Source organism: Pinus tabuliformis, chromosome 2_2 (assembly GCF_031772625.1).
Source record: "Pinus tabuliformis cultivar Carrire ecotype Pingquan chromosome 2_2, CPIR1, whole genome shotgun sequence".
Classification (NCBI taxonomy): Eukaryota; Viridiplantae; Streptophyta; class Pinopsida; order Pinales; family Pinaceae; genus Pinus; species Pinus tabuliformis.
This window is the reverse complement of record NC_142300.1, coordinates 547,206,734-547,219,576: the sequence shown is the minus strand read 5'-3', so window position 1 is coordinate 547,219,576 and position 12,843 is coordinate 547,206,734. Positions and strand designations below refer to the sequence as shown.

Here is a 12,843-nt window from a genome sequence, read left to right as displayed (position 1 = left end):
AATTAACAGTTATCTGATGAAGCTAGATGATGTGTTGATTCAAGCCTTTAACTCATAAGTGCTCCAAGGTATGACTTTGATTTTAATTTTGGTTTTTATATACTGATGATCTACTATTGTCAGGTAAAGAGCCTCTGATGATATAAGTAAGAGGGAGATGTCTTCTGAAACTTGTAATAATGTATCATGGCATGATGAATCGATTTTTGAAGTTGGGAAAAGATCATATATATTGTGAAACTATTAAAGAAGCATTGAGAAGTGGAAATGCAAATCATTGGACACTTAGATTTAAAGTTAAAGATGTTGTTGAACATGACATGGAATCCAATAGTTGATTGAAGCATTGATGGTCTGTTTTGAACATCCATCTGTAAATATATGATGTGCATAGAACCTGAATAAGTTCATGATTAAGCCGCTTCATGCATATTTCTGCCAAGAATCCTTTGAGATGTTTGCATGATATGATCTATTCTTGATCTAAGATATTCTTATGATATATGATTGCATCGAGATGTTGATCTTGATTATTGATGAGCACATATGAGTGATGTCTTAGTATGAGATATGGCATGATGAAATGTTTGTGGTGCAATCGAGGTTGAGTATGATGTTGCTAGCATGAATAGCTATGAGCAGGTTGAAGAAGCTCCTTAGAGAGTTGTATGATCATGATCTAAATATGACATGGATACACTGCGATAATAAAGATTGGGATTTGATTGTCAGAGAATCCCACACACACACACACACAAATATATATATATATATATATATATATATATATATATATATATATATATATATATATATATATATATATATATATATATATATATATATATATATATATATATATATATATATATATATATATATATATATAGATATAGTTAGGACCGTGATACTCTCATATATTGAGACAGTGCATCTGTACGAGACAAGCTTAGGCTTGTGGTCGGCACCTCCTTGAGAGGGAGGGTGATTATGGTATCCTTTTGTGATTTATATGATTATTTATGCTCTAACATGATTTGATTTGATGTACTGTATAAACAGGAGACAATTTTTACTGATAGATGACTTGACACAAGTACGATGATATGAGTATGATGAGAGAAGCCCTGATCGAGGACATTGAGCCATACTCTTCCCCCCTGTTTGAGCTCCCAGGGTGAGGAATTGAGATAGAAGGCTCTAGGTTAAGGGAACTCTAGAAAATAGGGTATCACCCCTATCTGTTACCCATAGGGTTGAAGTAGTAGCTCACCCTATCTTGGTCATTACAAAGTATACCCCAGTTGGAATCATACCCACAAGTTGCGCTTGTTGGGATAATCCCTCTCCGTTTGGTCAATGGTTGAGGAAGCTTGGGGACGTGAGATCCTTACCTTTGGTAAGTCAGGTATCTCGCCCAAGGCGGAATTATAACGCAAGTGTTCTACCCCTTGACTATTCAGGGTCATTGATGGGAAGATCAGTAGGTAATAGGATGGGTTGAGTAGTAGCTCGCTTATATCGCCTATTGCTCGATATGGGGTCATAGTAGTAGCTCCCCCATGAGATTCCAGGTTGAGTAGAAGGTCCCCGATATGGTTCGAGGTTGATATGTGCTCCCTGATGATATGCTCTCCGAGGATGATGTGGGTTGTAGATCTTACTCCCCGCCGATATTTTCGGGTAGTACCCTAATGATATTTCGAGGTAGTTCCTGATGAAATTTCCAGGTAGTAGTCCGATGGTATTTCTAGGTAGTAGCCCGATGAATTTCCAGGTAGTAGCCTAATGACATATTTATGGGTAGTATCCCGATGAAAGATATTCTAGGTAGTAGCCCGCTGGTAGAGATTCCAGGTTGTAGCCTGATCAATAGAGGGTGGTAGCTTAATCTCCCCTCCGGTAGAAAATTCTTCTTCTTCTAGTTGAGAATATTCAGCATATGAGAAGGTACATATAAGCATGAAAAAGAAAAAGATGTAAATTGATGATCCAAGATGATGATATACTTGAGATGGGACGTATTTCATGTTGATCAATGATTCGATATTGGCAGGTGGAATTCTCCCTAGTTGAGAGGGAGTGATAAAAATATGAAACTACGATCAAATTCCATTTTGGACTATTCATTTGATGGAGATGATGATGGAATCATATTCCTCTTTTCAAGAGGACCAAAATCGACCTAAATATCACCTCATTTGGACAAGAAAAAGTTGAGTTATGAATTATTTTATTCATACATATATTATGGATCAGGTCAGCCCTATGCACATGTACTAATGGACGGGTCAAGTGGACCCTCATGGAAGCCTATAAATAGAAGATACTTCAAGCTCATTTGAATACATTGATTAATCTCATTTCTCCTCTTCTATTTTGACTTGGGTCACACAAGTCTGATGGAGGAAGTTCACACAAGGGATTGAAGCTACAGGGTGAAGCTCACACTGAACTAGGGTTTTCTCATTCTTGGACGCTGGCACACAAATGAGAATTTTAGTCCCTGATGGCTGGCGTAGAGTGGTCATGAGAGCGATGAGGGACCCTTGGACGCTGGCACAAAGTCTTCATGAGAGCGATCGAGAGTCTGGGTCAGTTTGGTCCCCGGTCGACCACACAGAATGGTATGGGAGCGACCGATTGCCATAGTCGCTATCATGAAATTCACAGAGAGTGACCATGTTTGTCATAGTCGCATGCACAGCTCCTACTTCTTGCGTCCAAGACTCCAAGGTGATATTTTAGTGTTCCAAAGATTTTGCTCAGTGACAAAAGTGTTTGGTAGTAGGCTACAGGTAGTGACAATACATTACAGTTATCTGAATCAAAGTTTTGATGTTTCGATGCATTTCATGGATATTCTATTTGTTGTGAAGATATGGATCATTGTAAACTCATTTGCTGAATCATTTGATGACAATCTATTAGAAGAAGCTTTTCAAGGGTTTTCCCCATAGTGGGTTTTGCCCTGGTCTCCGAACAATCCTGGTGTCTCCATGTGTGCATGCTTTTCTTCTCTTGTTCCTTTATGTTCCTCTGCATTGATGATGATGTTATTGTTCTTTCTACATAGTTGCATATGATGATGAATAATGATGTAAATCTGAATAATGTTATGATGCTATGGTGTGAACTTAATGTGTTAATGGAGAAATGCAATTATCAAAACAAAGAACAATGTAGCCTTATGGAAAAATTAACACTAGTAAGGTGATCTCGTACATGGAACGAGACATGAGCTAATAAAAAACTCGCCAAATCTGCGAGGCTTGTATTGATATCTGAAGAATTTCCTCCTCCCACATTAGTCATCACAAACATTTTGCAATTCAATTTTCGTTTAGATGCTTTGTTTAGCGAACGAACCAAACTTAATCTAGTCGATCAAATTCAAAGTTTTTCCAATGTGTGCCACCAAGCACGGAGACAATAAGGAAGGTGATAATTGGCTAGGATAGCAAAGGGTGCACCTTCGACCTGACTTCCTTACCTCCTTCTGTCAGCCCTCCTTCCCTTATTTCCATCCATCCCTTCTATGTTTTCATCCTACTTTTTAGTTTCATTTTCCTAACCTGTTTAGGACCAACAAAACCAACAGAAAGAAACAGATGATCGAAAGAGAGCTCTGAAGGATAAGCATAAGGTGTGTGTTCACCTGGGCTTGTGGAGGAAGAATAATAAGGTATGGCTTATTAGTGTGATCTTAGCTAACCTATTGTGGAGTGTGGGTGCCTCCTGTTGTACCTGACTCCTACCAAATACCTTTCACTAATATGCGAAGGGAAGAGCAGGACTGCTCATCATTGTTCCTTCTACTCTTGGGTGATCATCCCTACTTTTCAAAGGTAAGGTCAGGTATACTGCCCTCCTACTCACAAACTAACAGCCTTTCCACGAAGTAAAATTGCAATGGGATTTATTTCAACCTGGATAATAGGGATGTGCAAGCTTCGGTATTAACACCCCTGCTACTGTCTCTACTTCTAGGTCTCGACCTGGTAGAAGGGATGTTGCTGGACTTGATCCCCTTCTCTATGAGGAACATACTTTTAGGACAGATCAACTAATCTTCTCACTTGCTTGGTTTCTTGCTCGCCAGGGAGGGACAAAGTTCAGAAGTCTCGCCTTACTATTTACTCTGGTTTGCACCTGCTCTTAGCAAGCCAAACTTATAGTCCTTCGACCAAGAGTGGATGATTTTGGAAAGAAAGGGAAATGCACACTGGACACACTCTTGGTGGTAGAGTTTCAAATCTATTTGACACCAATGTAAAAATACATAATTTTGTACAATAATCACTGAGCTTTGCTATTAAGGAAAATACCCCATCACCGTCGAAGCCCTCTAGTCAAAATTGAGTTTTTCTTAAGCTCTATGTAACATCACGTGATCCTTTATAATCTATGAACTTTGGTTTGAACAAAAAATCGTTATCGCCAAGGAAAGGAGCCAAATACCCCATCATTGATCTTTATGTTGAAAATGTCGAAATTGAATGTGAATACAATATTTTGCAGTCTAATATTTTTCCAAATCAAATGTTAAACTTTTTTCTATGTAAATTTGGTATATATTGAAAACATATACGCAATTTCTAGGCTCTAATGAAAAACAACCTACCAATACCCTGAATAGAAAAGAGTATGACTGGTAAATGTCCTTACACCCCAAAGTCCATAACTTGTGTTCATGAGGAATCCATATATGATTCAATTTGAAACCATTGAGATCAAATTGAGATAGAATCCACATAGAACATAGACACAAATGAAGACGTGTCAATAGAATCAAAAGTTGTAACTCTAATTGACCTATGAGGGGATAGTGTCCAGATTGAAAGTGAATACAAAACCTAGCCTTTGACAAAAGTCCAAAAAGAATCGATTTCATTAATGTTAGTGCTTCCACCAATCATTTACGCTCTGAAGTTTGCTGCTACATCTAATAACAAGTGATGGAATATAACCATATATCTGAGTGACCTGCATATTGCGACCATATCTTGTACCTAAATATTTTCAAATATGCGGAGTGGAAATGTATTGATGATGTTGTGATGCACCTTAAGGTTAATCATGGATGGATCTCTAAGCAACACTGGCCCTATGATTATTCTACGTGGATCTAATCCACTAGATTTGGATGATCTGTTCCTCCATATCTGAAGTGTGCCATGCAACTTGTACTTATAAATATTTAAGGCGTCTAGGGTTTTAAAGTAAAAATAATAATTTGTCACTGGTTGTTTGTTTCACAGGTAGTTTGTTGGACAACTGAAGAATCACATGCATCTCTACTACATAGAAATTATTTTGATAATTGTTCTTCAACAACATGTTAGATTTTACAACAATAATGAGGTGGTTCACTATGTTTACAAAAATGTTAGAAAGCCTCATAACAAATTACCATTTTTTTTTTAGATTCCTTTATACGATTAGAAGAAGGTTCTCGACTTTAAATTCTTATCGAATATAATAGATTAATGGAATAGATTGGAAATAGCATTGTTCGTTGAGATATAGGTAAAATATATTAAATTAATTAAAGGAATGTGTAAGTTATAGTGATAAATATGTAAAAGCTTGTTTACTAAGATAAAGGTTTAAAAAGTTAGAAATGGATTTAACAAAGAGAGATATAGGTTGTGATGTTTCTACTAGAAGGGTGGTTAGAATAAGTTTAACAAGTAGATCTTTACATGAAATGTGATGTTTTTAAAGGGAAGTTGCTCTGAGGATTTTCGCCATCTATGAGATATACACTCTTGTACCTTTATCGCACAAAATGTAATGCCCCACTTAATCTTATCATGCAAATTTTATTAGTGTTTAAATTACCTGAAAATATTGACTTATAATTATCAAGAAATATTGGTAAATACCTACATTTGTGAAACTGTAATTTTTATTTACTGATATAAAATTTATTATTGTTGTTATTCAATTCCCAACTTGTCTTCTCAAATTTAATCTTGGATAGGATATGGTCTCCTTACATTTATTTCAAATTAAATATCCATATCCCAAGGTGTCTTCTCAAAATCTACTTGGGATAAGATATGGTCTTCTCCAATTAATTTCCAAATTAAATATTCATATCTTATCCCCAAAATGTCTTCTCAAATCTACTAGAACAAGATATGGTAAGAAAAGTCAAGGGTACTAAATGAAAGGATGAGGGGGTAGTCATGACATTAATGACAGGTGGTTGAGGTGGATGGGAGGAAGAGACATAAAAGGGGAAGGAAGATGAGAGGAGAGGGGGAGATCCTTGGTCTTGATTTTGTTTTGGAGGATTGTGTTTTGGGGGAAGAATGTGGAGAAAGAGAAGGGAGAGAATGGAGAGATAAATGAGGGAATACAAACTTGGATCTGGGGAGTTTTTGTTAAACTTGGACACACTACATCTGGTTGGTTTTGGGCTCGGAGGGTTAGGGAACCTGTGGAGGTTCCCTGGACTAGGAATTACTTCCTAGTTGGCTAGGAGGCAAATCCGGTCGAGTAGTCAAGAGGAGCATGGAGGTCAGGAGTATCTCAACTAAGCTATTGGAATAGGTATTATCAGTCATTTATTTTAGTTATGTAAATTATTACAAGTTATACATGTTGCAGATAAATTGTTACAAGTTATACATTTTGTAGATTAAATTAATTTATGTTCATGCTTATGATGTTTTATAAACCTGAAATTTTCCTTGTTATGAAAATTAGTGAAATTTATTTGAATGAATGTAGCAGTAGTTAAAGGACCTATAGTTGGGTCCTCACAAGTGGTAATAGAGCTTAGGTTCAAAATCCGGACCTTGAAGCCTACCTACTAAAGAAAAGAAAAAAATTGCAATTTCAAATTCAAAATTTGGAGCCTCACACGTCATCAACCATTGAAGCTTTTGCTAAAGCGATTTGCACTGTCCTCTCTGCATCGAGAAAAACTGCTTCCTTTGACTTCATAGGTCGTTCCAAATCCCTATTGTCTTCCTGCAATTTCATAATCTCTTTCTGGGCAAATTTATGTTCTGCCTCCACTGGTGCAAGAATAGCTTCAATCGGTGGCATGTCATCATATTTTGAGCAGCATGCACCCTTAGAAGAGTAGCTTCTGCTGCAAATCGTGTAGCCAATGCAGCTTTCTTCTCATCAGTTATTTTCTTTATATCAAGGTTCCTATTTTCAAGAAGGATCTCGTTAGCCTTCAATTTCTCGTCCAATTTCCTAAGTTCCTCTGTAAGCTCTTCCACTACCTTCTCTGTCGAGCGCTCTGATAGCTTCAAGGCCTTGATTTCAGCTTGATCTTCACTTAACTCTCTATCCTTATCTCTTACTTCGTTTTCGAGGCAATTGAGCTCAACTTTGACAGGATCATATCTATGCAAGAGATTCAAGAACTCGGCCGCCTCAAGCTTTTCCTCTTACTCTTATCGTTAGATTTAAAGGACACCGATATCATGAGCATTGGCCTGGCCGAATCAGGTATAGTCGATATGTCGTTTCCATACAAGTAGTCCTACAAAAGCTCATCATCAGTCAGGGAGCCGTTAGAGTCCGACATACCTCACGCTGACCCGATCTGTCCAATTACATCCAAAGCCTCCACCGCACAAGCTCAAATACTATCCAAACCCTCACTTTCTGGTCACGAATCTGCAAATGCGCCTTAAATGTCAGTTCAATCCCCTGTTTTCGAGCTCAAAACACTCCCCGGAAGCATCTGGGGTCCGACTTTTCCCTTCCAGAACCTAAAACCATCCCCATTTTTATCCTCGGGGAAATTTTCTCCAAATTCTCCAGAAAAATAGCGCAAAAGCTGTAAAAACCGTTACAAGTCTGTGGCAAATTTTTAGCTTCCATTGCCACTGCCGCAGCATGGATCGATCTTTGCACCGGCACGCATGGCCAAGGTTACAGATTCTTCAACTAGATAATTGCTTAAATCTACCTATTCCCTTTGCATTCTTTTGGGTACTCTCCTGCTCTTCTTCTTCTGGTTACTCTCCATCTCCAATATTTGAAGTCACATTGCAACTGAACTAAGAGGATTTTATTTTCATATTTGCATTAGTTATTATCTCTTTCTTCATGTTCTTAGAAAACTCTACATCCTCTTCAATGACATTTTCATTTACATTTACTTCCTAATGAGAAGCATCGTCGTCATCCGCAATAGAAAACTTGCTTGGACCACTACCGAAATTTTACTTTTTTGGAGCATCCATTATATCTTGATCATTGCGAACTTGATTGATTCCAACAACATTTCCGCAAGCATTACCTAGAGTATGTTTATCCGTGTGGCTCATTCCTTGACTGGAGTTGGACTCGTTTCTTAATTCTTCTTGAATGCAACTCCTTTGTACTGGAATGGTGATGTTACTAAATAGCCCTACCAGCTGACCTTGTTCTCGGCTCATCATAGAATTTGATTCTTGGTAAGAAATGTATGGTGTTGTTTCACTTGATTTGCAAGCTTGGATACCACCTCTGAAATCAAGAATACTTCTTAACTGTTCCTCAGACATATGCTGCATTTGGCGTGCCTCAACATGTACTTTATTTTCAACACTGTCTGTAACCTTGGATAGACTCGCTGCGCCAGCTACTCTGGGTATATTCAGGTGTGCTAATGCTGATAATGATAAAGTGCCACTGTTCTTTGAAAGAGTAGAATTTATGGCTCTTTTCCAAAAGGAATCAGAATGATCACTATTTCCAAAGCTAGAAGACAATGCAATCAGACGAGGGCCATTTCTGATATCTGTCTCAATTGGTGACACAATAGATTTTTGTGTTTCATTCATTTGAGATTGCTTGTTGTGCATGGCTACTTCCAAGGGAAGGCACTGCGCAGGAATAAATTCATGTAGCAGCCTATTGTCAAACCTCTGTTTTTCCTAAACTAAATAAGAAGAGCTTTCATACATGTCACAGGCTGCATTAGGCCCCACTGTCGTACCAAACTTTGATTGGCTTGGATTAGATCCATGGTCCATGCTTTGAATGTAACCCTTATTTTGGAGCCCTGCAACTTTGTTTCTCAAGGCCCAAGTGCATCATGCTTCATCACATGAGAATAAGCATTGAGGTGCGTCAACTTGTTTAAGAGTTGTTCAGGATTGCCCATAACAATATTCATAGACTGTAATGGTACCTCCCTTATAGAACCAACAGAATTCCTACCAGATTGAAGAAACATAGACATAACTGATCCTCTCATAGAATCCTCCTTTAAATGATAAATGCATCCATATTCCATCACATTTGAACTTCCAACTCCATATAGATGATTCTCAAACTGCCTTTCTTTCCCTTTCTCCTTGTTGCCAGAAAAAGCGGGAAGATTGCATGAACCACTTTGTTGGGTTCCCTCTCGCACACTTGGATCATAAACTCTCTGCACCATACGCTCAAGAAGTAAGGGTTTATGTCTCTCCATGGTCGCATTAGAAACTTGGGGAACTAAGGAAGGTTGCAGTGGACCATGAAGGTTGACCAAGCCTCAGCTCAAAGCTTGACGACATAGTATCCTTCTCTGATAAGATCGGTTCCTGTATGTTATTCAAGCTGCTTAGAGTAAAACCCTTCTGAAAGATTTTTATTCCTGCTGGACCTTGATTGGAAAAAAAAAACGGTTGTCCACCATTATTTATAAAATCAATATATTCAGCACCTGAGGTGTTTACATAATTTGGTGAACCTCTGTATGAATTATTAGAAGACATGTTTGAAGCCCTTGGGAGGTTCTCCTTGAGTTTCTCTGATAACTGTGGATTCAGCTGAGTCGGCATGCTTCCTTTGCAAACCCTGCTAAAATTCTTCAATAAGGTCTCACGAACCTCATGCACATTTCTTTGGACTGTGCTTGGAAGAAAATTACCATTTGAGAGGCCTTGAGTAGCTTTCCCTTCATAAGAGTTGCTACGATTAACTGGATAATTCCATGATTGTGTATTTCTTGCTTTCACTACGGAATTATCCATTCTATATGATGAAGCATTCTCCTTTTCCATATTTTGAGAGCTAGTACTCTTGTATTTTGTTGTTCCAGTTTCAGTTAAATTAGCATCAGGCCAATCCCAAATTACCAATTAAATATTTGAATGGTTACATTCAAGCTCCAACAGGCCCCGCCATAAATTCATTCCCATGGATTATTTGATCATGTGGATGTCTAAATCTCTATCACCCTCTCTGTTGGTCGAGCCATGAAAAAAAAAACATAGTATATTATATAATAGATTCATATTAAATCTTGAAACATTTCTAGATAATTTGTTTTGTGTCTAAACTCTAAAGAAATTGTCTCATATTCTCAAAAAGTGACTTCAAGAATTATGAACTGAGATACATGACCTACACAAACAAAAAAAAAAATTGCATGCCACAAATAGCACAATTGCAGAGGTCAATGTACCATTATGCGCTTGAGAATGAAGGTGTCATCATTGTTGAAACCAACATGACTATCACTCAAAGAGGACATTGTTGAGTTGCCCTGATCATTATGAAATTCACCGCTCATGTTATTGATTGAGGTGTATGTTCCTTCCCATCCTTGTCTTCCATGCATCGAGAAGTTGAATCTATCTCCATTGGGAGTGTAATTCAAATGCACTACTAGCCAAACTTCTCCAAATGATCCATGGTCAAATCTTCTTTTCAGAAAATACTATGCACAGGCACAACCCCTTCAGGGAAAGCTTGGAACCCATCATAGGATTTGATTATATCCTTTTGAGGTGTCAAGAAAACGTAGCCGTTGTAGTCATCAAGATTCTCTATAAGATGATAATGGTTGAAAGAGTTCTACCTTCCTTGGATCGGCATTCCAGGCATATTAGCTAAAACCTTATGCTTGTTCTTCTTGGTCATCTGGTAGTAACTGGCAACATCTGCACCTAAATCATCCACTTTTTCTTCTTTGTCAATGTCAAAATTTGAGATTCCTTTGTAGAGAAGATCCCCTCTAGGAGTAGGACCGAGCAGAATGAGTAGTGGAATCCAAAGCCAATACAACTACTGCCAGATTGTCCATGCTTCCTCTGTCAAAAGCAGCATTCACCATAGCCAGAGCTAACGCATGCACATTGGCTAGTAAATGCTCCGTTGAATGATTATTTTGTCGTTGTGCCTCTAGAAGCAGATTGCAGATATCTTGTGTATTCATCTTCTCAAAGATTCCATCCGATGCAACAACAAGGTAACTATCATTGCTTGATAAACGTTGCCAATCTGTGACCTCTGGTTCAAAAATCACCCCATACTTTTTAAATGATACATCTCCAATAGCTCTAGAAATGGCTAGCTCGTCATTAACCCTTGGCACATCTCTCCATTTCAAAACAGAGTCGCCAGCAACTTCAATGTGTGTTCTCTCTTCATCTCTATCTGGGCGGTGATCTTGGGTTAATTGCTTCACACAAAGCAATGATTGAGAATTTTTGGCATTCTCTTGTCTTAAAAGTTTGTGGTCTTGTTTCATTTTTGCTTAGGCTAGGGCGCATGCTAGAGTGCTGCAAGAAGCCAGGGATAAATGGGAAAAAGAAGGCATTCAAGTTCTCGTTGATAAGGAGCTTGATGATGCTAATACTGCAGTGTCAAAATTGTAGAATCGTTAAGAGGACCATAAGCAATTAGGGTCATCAACTATGGGTGAAGTTCTCATGGGAGAAGAACATGTAAGGAGCCTTCTTGTAGTGTCTAATGATATGAAGGAGAAGATTTCGTGAGTGATAGATAAGTTAATACATGCCACAAAGTTGCTCATAACTAGCTTGCAATAGAGAGCAATAGAGGCTAGTGGAAGAATTCAAGAACTCTGATAAGAGGCTCTGACAATGGCATCTAAAGCTACCCAAGATTTACAGCAAACCGTAGGATCTACGATGGCTGGACTAACATCTTCTATTATGGAAGGTACGAAGAGGTTAGCTGATGAATGTAATGGAGGAGCAAAAAAAAATCTCAGAAATTTAAAGCATAGGCAGCTATCTCATAAATTTAAATCATAGGCAGCTATCACATAAATAAGTTAAAGCCTTACTTTCTTCTAATATATAATTGATTCTTAGGAGGAGTTTCTAGTGAACTACCTAGTTGTGGTCTTGCAAACAATTTTGTAACTTTTGTCTTAAAAAATTCCGAATAAAGAAATTTTAAAACCAGAAGCTTCCCAACATAAGGTGGACTCACCATTGTAGGCACTAGTCAAATTCCCTTTTGATTTCTGAAGCAGAACTCTATTTTGTAGTATAGAAACCTTCTAGATACAACATGATGTCATTTATTCCTACACCTTGGCTACGAAATTGAATGTTTTGATTGTAGTGAGAGCATTTGGAGTTCTATAGATATTGTTGATATCTCTTTCTTTTTTCCTTTTCTAAACACTTCAAAAAAAAAATACTTCATGAGTTCCATAAGTAAAAAAACACTTCATGAGTTCCATAAGTCACACTTGATGAAGGATTTATATATAAAAAGATATAAAGCTTTGTGAATGGCATTCATCTCCCTAGCCTTTTGGCATTATGTTATTAAATTTGTTGCTTTATTAGTCTAATCCATATCATTTTTTTCACAATATTGAATAAAGAGTTATCCCTTTTTCAAGGTTGAGTGCTAGTGTCGTGCCAATTTGAGGAGGAAAGTACACTGCTCGCAATTTCCCTCCCCATTGCATGGAACATGTGGGTAGCTATGAAAGTTTTGTTTTAGGACAAGCATGAAAATCAGAATATGGTATTGAGAGAGAAGTTCATGGAAACTAAGATGGCACGTTCAGAGAATGTTTCATCTTATCTTACATGGATTTTGCAAGTTTGTGACGAGCTTGCGGCTATA

At 37.8% G+C, this 12,843-nt stretch overlaps 1 pseudogene; it reads right to left on the bottom strand.

Moving 5' to 3' along the window:
• Positions 1 to 10,966: 10,966 nt before the first annotated feature.
• LOC149193795 (putative protein phosphatase 2C 50 pseudogene) lies at positions 10,967 to 11,482 on the bottom strand (annotated as a pseudogene).
• Positions 11,483 to 12,843: the final 1,361 nt, after the last annotated feature.